This window comes from Equus asinus, chromosome 8, assembly GCF_041296235.1.
Source record: "Equus asinus isolate D_3611 breed Donkey chromosome 8, EquAss-T2T_v2, whole genome shotgun sequence".
NCBI lineage: Eukaryota > Metazoa > Chordata > Mammalia > Perissodactyla > Equidae > Equus > Equus asinus.
Genome location: NC_091797.1, coordinates 16,343,639 through 16,355,883, shown reverse-complemented (window position 1 = coordinate 16,355,883; position 12,245 = coordinate 16,343,639).

Genomic DNA, 12,245 nt, shown 5'->3' with positions numbered 1-12,245 from the left:
CATACTCTTAACATACAATTCAGCAATTCTGTTCCTTGGTATTTATCCAAAGGAATTGAAAACTTATGTCCACACCAAAAACCCACACATAGATCTTGTTAGCAGCTTTATTCATCACTGCAAAAACTTGGAAGCAGGCAAGATATCCTTCAGGAGGTGAATGGATAAACTGTGGTACATTCAGACTGTGAAATATTATTCAGAGCTAAAAAGAAATGACATGTCAAGCCATGAAAAGACATGGAGGAATCTTAAATGCATATTACTAAATGAAATAAGCCAATTTGAAGGGCTACATACTGTATGATTCCAAGTATATGACATTTTATGATGAACTAATGTTGAATAATTTCTATTAATTGGTAGGAAAAAAGATAATCAATAAAAACATGGACCCAAGACTTAATTAAAAATTCACAAAAAAGCATATCTAATGGTTAATAAGTATGTGAAAAAGTTTGTCAACATCATTATTTGAGAGAAATAAGTAAATGAAAACCAACATGATGTGCATTTCCAAACACAGAAGAATGGCTAAAATTGGAAAAATGTGGACTAAGTAGAACTCTCATATGTTGCTGCTGGGAATGTAATTTGGCATAATTCCTTTGGAAACTGCCAATATCACAAAAATGTAAACATATGAATAACCTATGTTAAACTAATCCTACCCCTTAAGTAGGTATATGCCCCTTAATCATAAATGTATTTGTAAATACAATTTTTAGCAGATTTATTCATAATTTCCATCTATGTTAGAATACGTACAGAAATTGTATTTTGGTATGCTATGGGACCACTGAAGTAGGGTTCAAGATTTGAATCATGCATCAAACTCACAAGACCTAATAAGTCTTATTTAACTCCAGTTTGACACACATCAGAGAATACCACCCTGTACATACCAGCAACATCTATAACTGCTGAACACTCAGCTTTATTTTAGGTGACCTCAGGCACTGTACACAGGATATGTTTTTGCTGTAAGGTTAGCCCAAGGCTGATATGTATGCATATCACAGCAACATAAAAGAGCCACCAGATATATGGCTGTCCCAGCTTAAAGTCCTTACTAACTCCTGTAAGGTTAAGTGGCTAGCTCCCTTTCCTTAATGTGGCCTTAGTCTATGCATTATAAGTTACTTAATAAGCAAGCCTGCCAGCCAAGGACACAGCCTAAAGAACATTCTTTGAAGAGTATACAGCACATGGCAGGCCCTGAAGGACCATGACCTATTCTGAGAGTAAATGTTGCAAGATGTTTGAATAAGGGCAAATCTTTAAACCAGATGATGCAATAAGGCCAGCTGCTTATCCTTTCCCTTAAAGGCCATCTTTTAGTCCTCATCAACATATGCTTGCCACCTAACCCTGGGGGTATAAATATATAACTTCTCTGTATATAGTATATATATTTATTACTCGATTAAAAGTATTTTTCCCAGAATTTAGTTCATACAAGGAAACATACTAAGACTCTAATAGCTGGCATGATAAGAATCATCTGATGATATGAGGGAGTATCTTAAAAACACAAAATGAAATAATATGAAAGAAGTTAATTGTAATCATAACTACTCAAAGTTATTATTATTATTGCCTCAAACTACAAGGACTTTTTCCTCCTTAAAGTAATTTTCCTCTATTGTACCTTTTGGGATTGCTCTTCTCAAAAGACTGGCTTTATACTCGAATTATTTTTATTTTAAAAATTCTATCAATAAACAGAGGAAAAATATAACTAAAATGAAAAAGTATTATAAAATAATACTTTCAAGCTCTTGCAACCATTTCCACCAGTTCATGAATAATACCTTCCATCTTTCATCAACTCTCTCCCTACTCCTGACTCTCTTCAAAGAATGTTGATATACATCACCAATCATTTATTCATTTGGGGAAGATTAACCCTGAGCTAACATCTGCCAATCCTCCTCTTTTTTTTCTGAGGAAGACTGGCCCTGAGCTCACATCTGTGCCCATTTGCCTCTACTTTATACGTGGACTGCCTACCACAGCATGGCTTTGCCAAGCGGTGCCATGTCCGCACCCGGGATCCGAACCAGCGAACCCCAGGCTGCTGAAGCGGAACATGCGCACTTAACGCCTGCGCCACCAGGCCGGTCCCCATCACCAATCATTTACAACCTGCTTTACACGCTAAATATAGAATTGCCTCCAGGATCTCATTTACACAGTAGTCCCGTCATGGAGTTTTCCTCTCCATTCTGCTTCTTTTCCTGAGTTCAAACTCCCCTCTGTATTCTGACTCTGTCTTCCAACCAGGCACAATGTTCCTGAAGGGTTCAGGGTAAAATATATTTTATTTAATTCTTTATTTATTAGAAACATATATGGACAGAAATACTAGGCTGTGGATGAAGTAATAGAAGTGATGAAGTAATGAGAAGACTCAGTTAATGTTGGTCCTCTTGCTGTAAATGGGTCTTTTCAATTACTCCTCAGGCTCACATTCTTTCAAGCAGCAATGAGTTGCAGGCATTCCACAGTGTGACATCCCAAATTCTCTTTCACCACATTTAGTTTTACATTGACCGCCAAAATCTATGCATGCCCTCCACCAATTAAAGGGAGGGGACCGCTCTTTACTTTTAGCTGAAAAAAGGCAAGAATAGATGGAATTAGTAATCCAGGAAAGAAATGTAAAGATTTAAAAGAAGGCACACACTGAAGCATAGACCATGGAGGGGAGAAAAAGGAAAGACAGTCTCTCATTTTTCATCCCAATATTTTTGTCCCTACTTATATCAGAGCAAATCAAAGAAATCAGGAAGCGTCTAAATCCTAAACTAGATGTCTCACTCCTCCACATTTCAGTTGAGTAGGTAGTGACTCAATAAAGGATACCTGAAGAGCTTGCAGTTTATTAATACTTTCTTCTATCTGTCTTGCTTATCCCCCAGGACCATTGACTATGAATGGGCCAATCTCCATCTTCTCCCTCCTTTTTCATTCATGCTTAGTTCTGTTCTATGCTGAATCCTTTCCTCCTCCATTGTTCATTGTAACCTGACTTCAGCAGTTCTAAAATACTGAAAAATATTTTCTCACTCTGTTTAAATATCTCAGCTCCTCTTGGATCTGCACACTACCTTCACCCCCAGGAGAAGTTCGGCTTAAAAACAAATACTTCGGGAAATTAGCATAACGAATAAGAAATGAACAGAAAGGATGAGCATAGTGAATATTCCAGCAAGGCTCTTAATTTTTCAGGGCTACTTTCCCTTCCTTCTCTCTTACACTAAGGTTTCCAAAGCTATAGAAACTTAAAAAAAATTTCCCAGTCTCACTTTGCACTGCATTTCCTTTGATTTTATAAGTTCGACAATCATGAGGAATGAGGCAGTTATTTGGATATGAGGAGTCTCTGTCACTAACGGAAGTTCTGAAATGTAGGAGATTTTCATTTATTCCCTGTATCCCCACAGAACAAAAGTATAAATAAATAGTGCAGATTAATGGGGAGCCAAGTTTTGGCTCAATATAATACTATTTGGCTCAATAAATAAACTTTAACGTTTAAAGTTTTTATAATGATCATGAAATATCTTGTCTTAGGAAGTACGTATCTACCATCCTGAATAAATATAACCAGGCCCTACTGGACATATTTTAGAAGGTGGGTCAGTATGGGTGAGACATTGTCACTGATATCTGTAAACATGCTTTCATCCCAAAGACTCTTTAATTCTGCAATTCACCAAACCCTTGGCCATCTTTCTTTGGCAAAATATTTTCTTAGAGGTTTTTTATATGCATATCATTTTACATAATGTAGAAATATTACTGATAAATTTTACCGCAAGCATTTTAAGTGAAGAAGATTTTGAGGACACGCTGTCACTGAGTATCCTTTCATTGTCCTCTGGATTTGCAGAATGATGTGAATTCAGGCACCTAGGAGCCAGCACTCTAAGCAGCTCTGTTAGCTAATAGTTGTACATTATTTGTAAATAATATTAATAATAACACATGCCCCATGTTTATCCTGAGGTGGGCAACATCTGTCTCATAGCCAAATTGCCTCAGCATAGGTCCCATAGACACAGTGACATATTACAAGGGTAGGGCATTCTGAGAAGAGAATAATTTTGCCCAAACCCTTGCATTCATTCCTTTTTAAAAATATTTTCTTGTATTACAAAATAAAACACAAAATATAAATATAAAGCTTGATGTATTACTGTAAATCAAATATCCATGCAATTACTACCTACATTAAGAAATAAAACATTGCCAGAAGTTCTACATACCCCCACTGAATCACAACCCCCTCCCTCCTGTGAGTAACCGCTATTCTGAATTAAGTACCAATTTCCTCGCTTTTTCTTATATTTTTATGACTTATCTTCTTTACTCTTGCTTTTTAATATATATATTCAAAATACATAGACATTATACAGATATGGATATAGATATATAGCTGTACATATATATCTCCAAGGAATAGAGAATCATATAGTATTTTTCTTTGGTTTCTGTTTTTTCTCAATTAATATTGTATTCATATAATTCAACTATGTGTTTGGATGTAGATGTAGATTATTGATTTTCATTAATACATGATATTAACTTTATTCATTTATTGCACTTTTGATGACCACATAGGTTATTCGCTATATGGCAAATAATGCTGCTATTGAGATCCTTGTACTATCGCCTGGAGCACATGTGATGGTCTTCTGTTGGGTGGATATATTCACAATAGAAATCTTAGGTCATAGAGTATGAATGCCTTCAGCTACAATAGATTTTGACAAATTGTTTTCCAAATTGGTGCTAAAAATTTCACTCTCTTCAGCAGTATATGAAAATTCTTAGTTTCATTTGCCTTATAAAACTTGGTATTGTCTAACTTTAAAAGTTTTAAATATTCTGTTGAATGTACGGTGGTGTCTTTTCATGGTTTAAATATGCATTTTCCTGATTGCTAATGAGGATGGGCACATTAAATGTTTGTATATCCACGTTTTCAAATTACCTGTTCAAGTCTTTTCCCCACATTTTTACTGAATTTTTTTCTTTTGATTTATTAGAATTCTTTATATATTCTAGGTACAAGCACTTTGCCAGTTATATATGCTCCAATTTTAATGTTCCATTCTATGGCTTGGCAAGCTAATATACAAGAACTGAAGGAATTTTTGCAAGCTGATGTTATTGTACGAGTGGTGTTATGGCCAAGAGGAAAGGACTTTAGAAGACTGAGTCCTGAAGCCTAAGTTTGAGATGAAGGTAACTAGATATTGTATATTAATGTAAAACAATTAATGTAAATTAAATAATTTTAAACGAAAACACAATTATCATAATTCTGTAAGTTAATATAATTGTAGGTATAATAGAGAAATATTGATAGACATATAAAGAGATAAAAATAGGCATGTAGAGAGAGACATATAGAGATAAATTGATGTATATTATAACCAAGGTAATTTTGATTTTGAGAGTAAGAACTCCAGAATTGCAGACTAAAGACCGAAGGAAGACTTAAACTTGTACATATCAGTCATAGTGAGCAAATGTGAGTTTTTTGATTGTTTTATATCATAAATGCAGGCTTTTCGACTTACACGCATTGTCAACAACATTTGATAGCCAAAAAGTGGTGACTACTGGTATTTATTTTTTTTGAAGAAGTCTCAAAACAACAAGTGTTACTAGATATAGGACACTGCAATAAAGGATATTTCTTCTTTAAATTGGCTTTCTTCAAACCATAACTGAAGTGATATGGTATACAACAAAACTTAAACAAATAGAATAACCAAAGAATAAATTATTTTTCCACATAGTTTAGACATGAAATATTAAATATCAGTACTTGCCACTGTAACTGAACTCTTGCAAGATCCTGAAATCAAATCCACTTGGAATCTTCTTAGGCTCAAAAATCTGAGGAAAGTCTGACTTAGCTAATAGTGCCTCACTTTCAGAGAATCAGCCTCAACGTTAGCATCACGGTGCAACAAATCAACAATCTCTTACCTGCTTCTGTCCTTGTTTCTCGTTTTCAAAATATCCCTGTCTTCTTCATTTTTATTCTTTCTGCTCTCTAAATATGTGTATTCCTGAAGACTATTTGTTTGATTCTCTTCTCTTCCTCCATACATGCATCTATCTAATCATTCATTCATTCATTAAATAAATCTTTATTGAGCCCCCACTATATATCAAGCACTGTGGCAGACTTTAGCAATGAGTTAGTGGCCAAAAAAAGGAAAAAAACTGTGACCCCTGTATAAATTGGCTTGATCAAAGACTCACTAAGTCTTACTATGAACACTGTCACAAAAATAACTCTCTTTCTTTACCTCCCCATAGAAATTTATTTATATCACTCACATGGTGTTTATAACATTCTAACTTGAGAAGACATTTTGCTAAATGATATTCTAAATCATGACTGAGATAAAGACTAATGCAGAGAAGAATTGCATTTTAAATAAGTCTCCGACACCCAGTCTAGACTTTTGTTGCTCAACTGTTTCTTCAAGTTATCTTGGGTAGACCTTCCTTAGAACTAACAAGAACATCTTAATTACTCTTTCTATATAATAATATGCTTTGTGTATCCAGAGATGTCAGGGTTATGGACAGTGGACAGTGGTAATTGACAAAAAGAAATTCTGCCAGCTCTCAGGTAAAAGAGAAACTGAGACAAGGGTTGACTCCTAAGCATAATGGCACTAAGAACATTAAAAAATAAATAAATAAGGATGCTGCAAGCAATGACTGGAGAATTTTCCCTCTAGGAAATAGGATGTTTGCCTAGATAGAGTTTCATCAAAAATAAGACCGTATAACTTTCAAATAAAGATTTCTTTCTCATTTTCAACATGAAATTCAGTCTTCATAAAAGTAGGAGGTGAAAGAAGAGCTAAGTAGATAGAGACTGGGATAGAGAACATACTTAGGATATTTCCTCATTTCATTTGACAGATAGTGATTAAAAGGTGCAAGATATCATTCCACTTTTTTTTTTTTTACCTGTTCTGGTTTCCACTGTATCATATTGTGCCTTTTCAAATGTTGTAGAGCTATGTATCTTTGAGGATAGAATCTTAAACTTCCGTATACATGGTACCTTTGATGATGACATAGGATTGTTAACAGTTAGTTGATTAGAGCTCACTGAAAGAGAAAAACATTACTTCAAAAGTATAAGAAAAAGTGTTTTCTGAAATAAGGACACTAGTGTAGTTCTCTTTATTTCATGGCCTTGTAAACTATAAGCGGTTTTAGAAAATGATAAATGTGTAGTACAGATTTATTTAAAATTAGCTTGAATATGGAAATGAATGACTCTCTTATTAATAAGATTACTTTATACAGGTATTTTAAGACGCAATGAATTAATGTGGGCAAAATGCAGAATAGATACTAGCTATTAAAATCATTATTATTAAGAAGAAAAAGTGCATATTGAAATCTATACTATATCTCAGAAAATTTGAAGAAATAGAGGATATTTTAATGAGCTTGTTCTAATGAATCTTTATGAAGATGATGAAGGAAAAGATTATTCTTATTTAAATTAATGCCAAATCCTTGAATTACATGGGTTACATTATCAATTTGAGTTCATTTTGGTGAGAATTGTTCCCTTTTAGTGAGACATTGTCAGCTAAAAAGTTATTTATGTTTGAGTGTTAGAGCAGGAAAACAGTGAGAGAATGGGATACTATAGATTTATTTTATGGTGATATCTTCTGATCCCAGTAATGATAGATATCTTGGTGATCCAGGGAAAGTAGCAAGATAAAGGAGAATGAGAATTTAACTAGAAATGAGTAGACGTGCAACTAGTCTCAATTATGAATATAATAAAATTTGGCCTTTTAGCAAGCCATTCAAACTCTGCTAACCTCTGCTATCAATACTGTGGGATGAATAATTTCCAAGCATAAACTCATTTCACTCCTAAATTTTTCAAATCTATTAGTATGTTAAATGTAGCACAATTTTAATATTGAATATTAAATTTTAGAGACTGATTAAATCACTATAGCACTATTTTCTTTCAACTTATATGTACATAAATATCTATAATTTCATATAATCAAAGTGAATTAAAACCTTTACTAGTGTATTGCCCTTGAAAAATTATTCATCTATTTTCTCCTCTAGGGGCTGTAAATAAATATAATGTGATTATCCTGATGGTATTAATATAATAAATCTAGAATGTCAATGATATTCACTTTAAAAAATCCTGCCCCCCTCCTTCTTTAGCGCTGACCCCTCTGACAATAAGATTCATGTTACCTGCTGGAATGAAGACACCAAAGAAGAATAAAATAGAGAAAAAGAGAAGGATCTTCATTGTAAATAATTTCTTAGGAGAAAACTGTCCACAGATCATCTGTCTTAACTCAGGTATTGTTGAAAAAATGAAGTACAGAATCTTTTAATTTATAGAACTCTTCTGCATAGTCTTGATTACTGAGGCTTATTAGAGTAAGAACATTTCTATGCTTGGCTGAATATTGCCATGTTCAAAGAGAGGTTAGACTAAAAAAAGCTGGTGCATTGTCACACAAAAAATGCCATCTGCTGATTCATCTTAAGGTCCGTTTCTGTAAGAAACTTTAACAGTTACAAGATGATGGGTATAAATTGCTAAGTCACTAAGGTTGAATATAATCCTGCAGCAATTCACATGATATTCCAGAAGTATGTGTTTTGTAGAACACATTTACTATTTAATGTCCCTAATCTAAAAAATGAATCTCAACGTAATAAGAAATCCAAACAGAATTTCAGACTGAAATTGACATTGAGAATATTTAGTTTTATACACAAAAGTATTGAGATCCAGAGTGGTCAGGTGAGTTCATAATTCATAACATTTTTATTTAAAATATACATGGACATAAATAATGACAGCATATCAATAAGTGTGGAAATTACCTTATCGAGCTTAGTTGTACCTTGAAGAAAGGTCCTTCTCCTCAAGTAGGATTTATGAATGCCACTGCATAAACATCCCATGTTATAAAGTCTGATTGCATTTCTCTTTTTTTTTCTATGTAGCTCGGAGTTATTTCTGAGCTCCTCCACAAGTTTTCCACGGTCTGTTATAGTAGATATCGGAAAAGAGCAGCTGAAATTGTTCACCAGATCCCACAAACAGATGTTAGGAGCAACAGTCCATTGATTCTCTTTAACTACATCCAAAGAGGGCAATAAGAACCTGGATATAAGAGTCTCAGTGAACATTAATTATCCTTATTCTACAGCAATAAAAGTGTTTGCTATTAAAACATGTACAGATATTTAGAATCTTGGCAAAGCTCCCTGAACAAAGTAATAAATATGTCCTAGAATTATTTGCTTCTACAACCAATTTCATCATTCTATAAAATATGAATGGAGGGGCCAGTCCTGTGCCATAGTGGTTAAGTTTGGCACACTCTACTTTAGCAATCCAGGTTCACAGTTTTGGATACCGGGTACAGACCTCCACCACTTATTAGCCATGCCGTGGTGGTGACCCACATACAAGGTAGAGATTGGCACAGATGTTAGTTCAGAGCTAATCTTCCTCAAGCAAAAAAAGAGGAAGATGGGTAACTGATGTTAGCTCAGGGTGAATCTTCACAAGCAAAAAACAATAATAATAATAATATGAATTGAAGATGAAGGACTTCTATTGCAAGCTAAGAGCTTGCTGGGAAACACATGATTGAGAATTTCGCCATTATCTAACACAGAGTAAGACATGTGAGACTGTCTCTATATCAGAGTAAGTCAACAAAAATTAAATACCTATGATGTACCCATTACTTCTCTAGTTGCTGTAGTATAACTGTGAAGAAGATTGGATATTTGATGGTTGTGAAAGAGAATAAGTGCTAGTTGAGTCAATGAAGCTAAAATTCAAATTCTGTTAAAAGCAATTTATTGGGTAACCTTCTTTGTTATCAGAACTCTTGTGAACAAACATAAGAATAGTCTGCCATTGATTTTCTATTCTATTCTTTTCCAAAGATATGACAAAAATGCAATATTGTTCCTTTCTTCCAAGTACTGAAGTCAATTAGAAATTTATTTCGGATATTTTGTTCATTAAATCTAAAGAAAAGAACGCCCAAATGAAAAACTACAGCTGATTCACTTCGGATACTTTGTGACCACGGAGAACGTGGAAACCATGCCTTTTTTGAACAGATAAGCTTCATTTCCATCTTTCTCTCTGGATGTCCAACATGTTAAACACATTCTACTTAATACATCACAAAGCAGAACTGGACTATTCCTTTTGACATTTATTATTTGGATATGAGAATATACATCATTTAAATTGTTTTTGTTTCACAGATATAAAGAACTTAAAATCATGGACAACTAAATAATTTAGGAATGCTTGGATTCATTAATGACCATTCTATGATCACCTCATAGTTATCCCAGATATTTAGGAAACAGATAAAAAGATATAGTCACTGCCTTGAGAAACTCAAATTAGTTTTGACAAGACTTGAAAAGAAATATAAGACAAATCAATAGGATAAATGCCATAAAAGTTGTATGAAAATAGTTTTTATTTGTCTTCTGAGATTAGTACTTTTCCCTCCTGTAACACAAAGTTCAACACTGAAGATTGCATATTACAATGTTTCTGGACTAGAGATTTTGTGGATCTAATAAGAAAAACCTAAATAGTGGAAATTAAAGCAAAAACTTACACATTGAGTACATTAAGAAAGTATTTTATCCAGCTTCATTTTCTCTTCATTTCCTAATTCTCCTTATTAAATTATAGAAAAGCAAATTATTACTACCATTAGGTGTTTGGGGTCTACAATACTTAAAATTATCAAAAACCACACCATTTGGATGGTAAAGATACATAAAATACATTTGCCCTCTGCTGCTCAAGGAACAAGGAGAATAACTCTCCTCTGGACCACTGAGAACGTCCTCTTCAGGAATAAAATTTCCCAATTAAGATTGCCCTTATTCCTAAGAAATTACTTTATTATTTTTAATCACCATCAAAAGGAATTTTCAATTTTTCTAAATACTTTAGGGGAAATAAGTAAGAGGAAAATAACAAATCCAAACTAAGAAATCAACTCTAAAAAATTAGCTATGAAAAGAGAGATGGAGAATCTCAGATTTAACAAATTGTTGCTTATTGAACTGTGGGGCCCAAATTGTTCCATTAACTTATCCAAAATCAAGAGATACCATCGATGAGAAAATCTCCTGCCACCCCACATGGATTTATAATTGGTAGCAGAAACAAAAAGGGTAAACTATCCTCATCAACCTTTTCTAATTGCATCATTTGCCTTGCAGCTATCAGCTGTGGTTCTTTTTTACCACAGTACCAAGGGTCTGCTATCCACTTCTGATTCTGCCTTTATATTTCAGATGTTCAGAAGCTCATAAGAAATGATTACAAGGACTGAAGAAGCAGCATTTACAGACAATGAAGTGAAGATAAAAAGTCTTCGACCTTATTACTTTTTAAAACTTTTTATCTTAAAGAGTAAAAGCAGAGTTAATTTAATCCTCATTTTTTACCTTATAAGCTAGCAATTTGTACATAATAATTATTTTCTCTTAAAAGGTTCAAAATACAGTTAGTTTAATATCTGTTATCTACTAAACTGTACTCTTGTAATTTTAAATATTGCTTACATCTTTTTCGGGAGAGGAAGAACTCCAAATACTAGTCTCTGATTCCTTGTATTCTAGCATCAAGAGTTTGCAAAATAATGACTCTCAAAAAACTTGTGTAAAATAAATTAACGAAAGAATGTGAAAGGAAAAGCTAGAGTAGGAGTTCACTAATATAGCCCCTGATCTTGATACCAAGCACTGAGCTCACTCTGCTCACCGTGATCTGAGCCAATGAATCACAAGTTAGGGGTCAAAAAAGGAGGCCTTAATTCAATTAGCCAGCATAATTGGGGAGATGGCAGACTAATGTCTCAAAAAAACCCACCCTCAAGAATTACAGAATCTTGAGGTAGTTAATAGGGAAAATGGGCATGAGGAGGGGTCCAAGGATGTGGGTCTCCAGGAGTGATAGGCTCCAGGCAGCATATTGTTCCATTCTTCCGTCAGCTGTAATGGATACGTTGTAGGTATGTTTCTCGCCTGTGGTCAGCCTGTTCCTGGAGAGAAACCCAGAGAGGAAAGTTTTAGTTTATCATGCTATAGGGGAGTACATATGTAAGCAGAGGCCACAAATCAGGAGAGCATGTGAA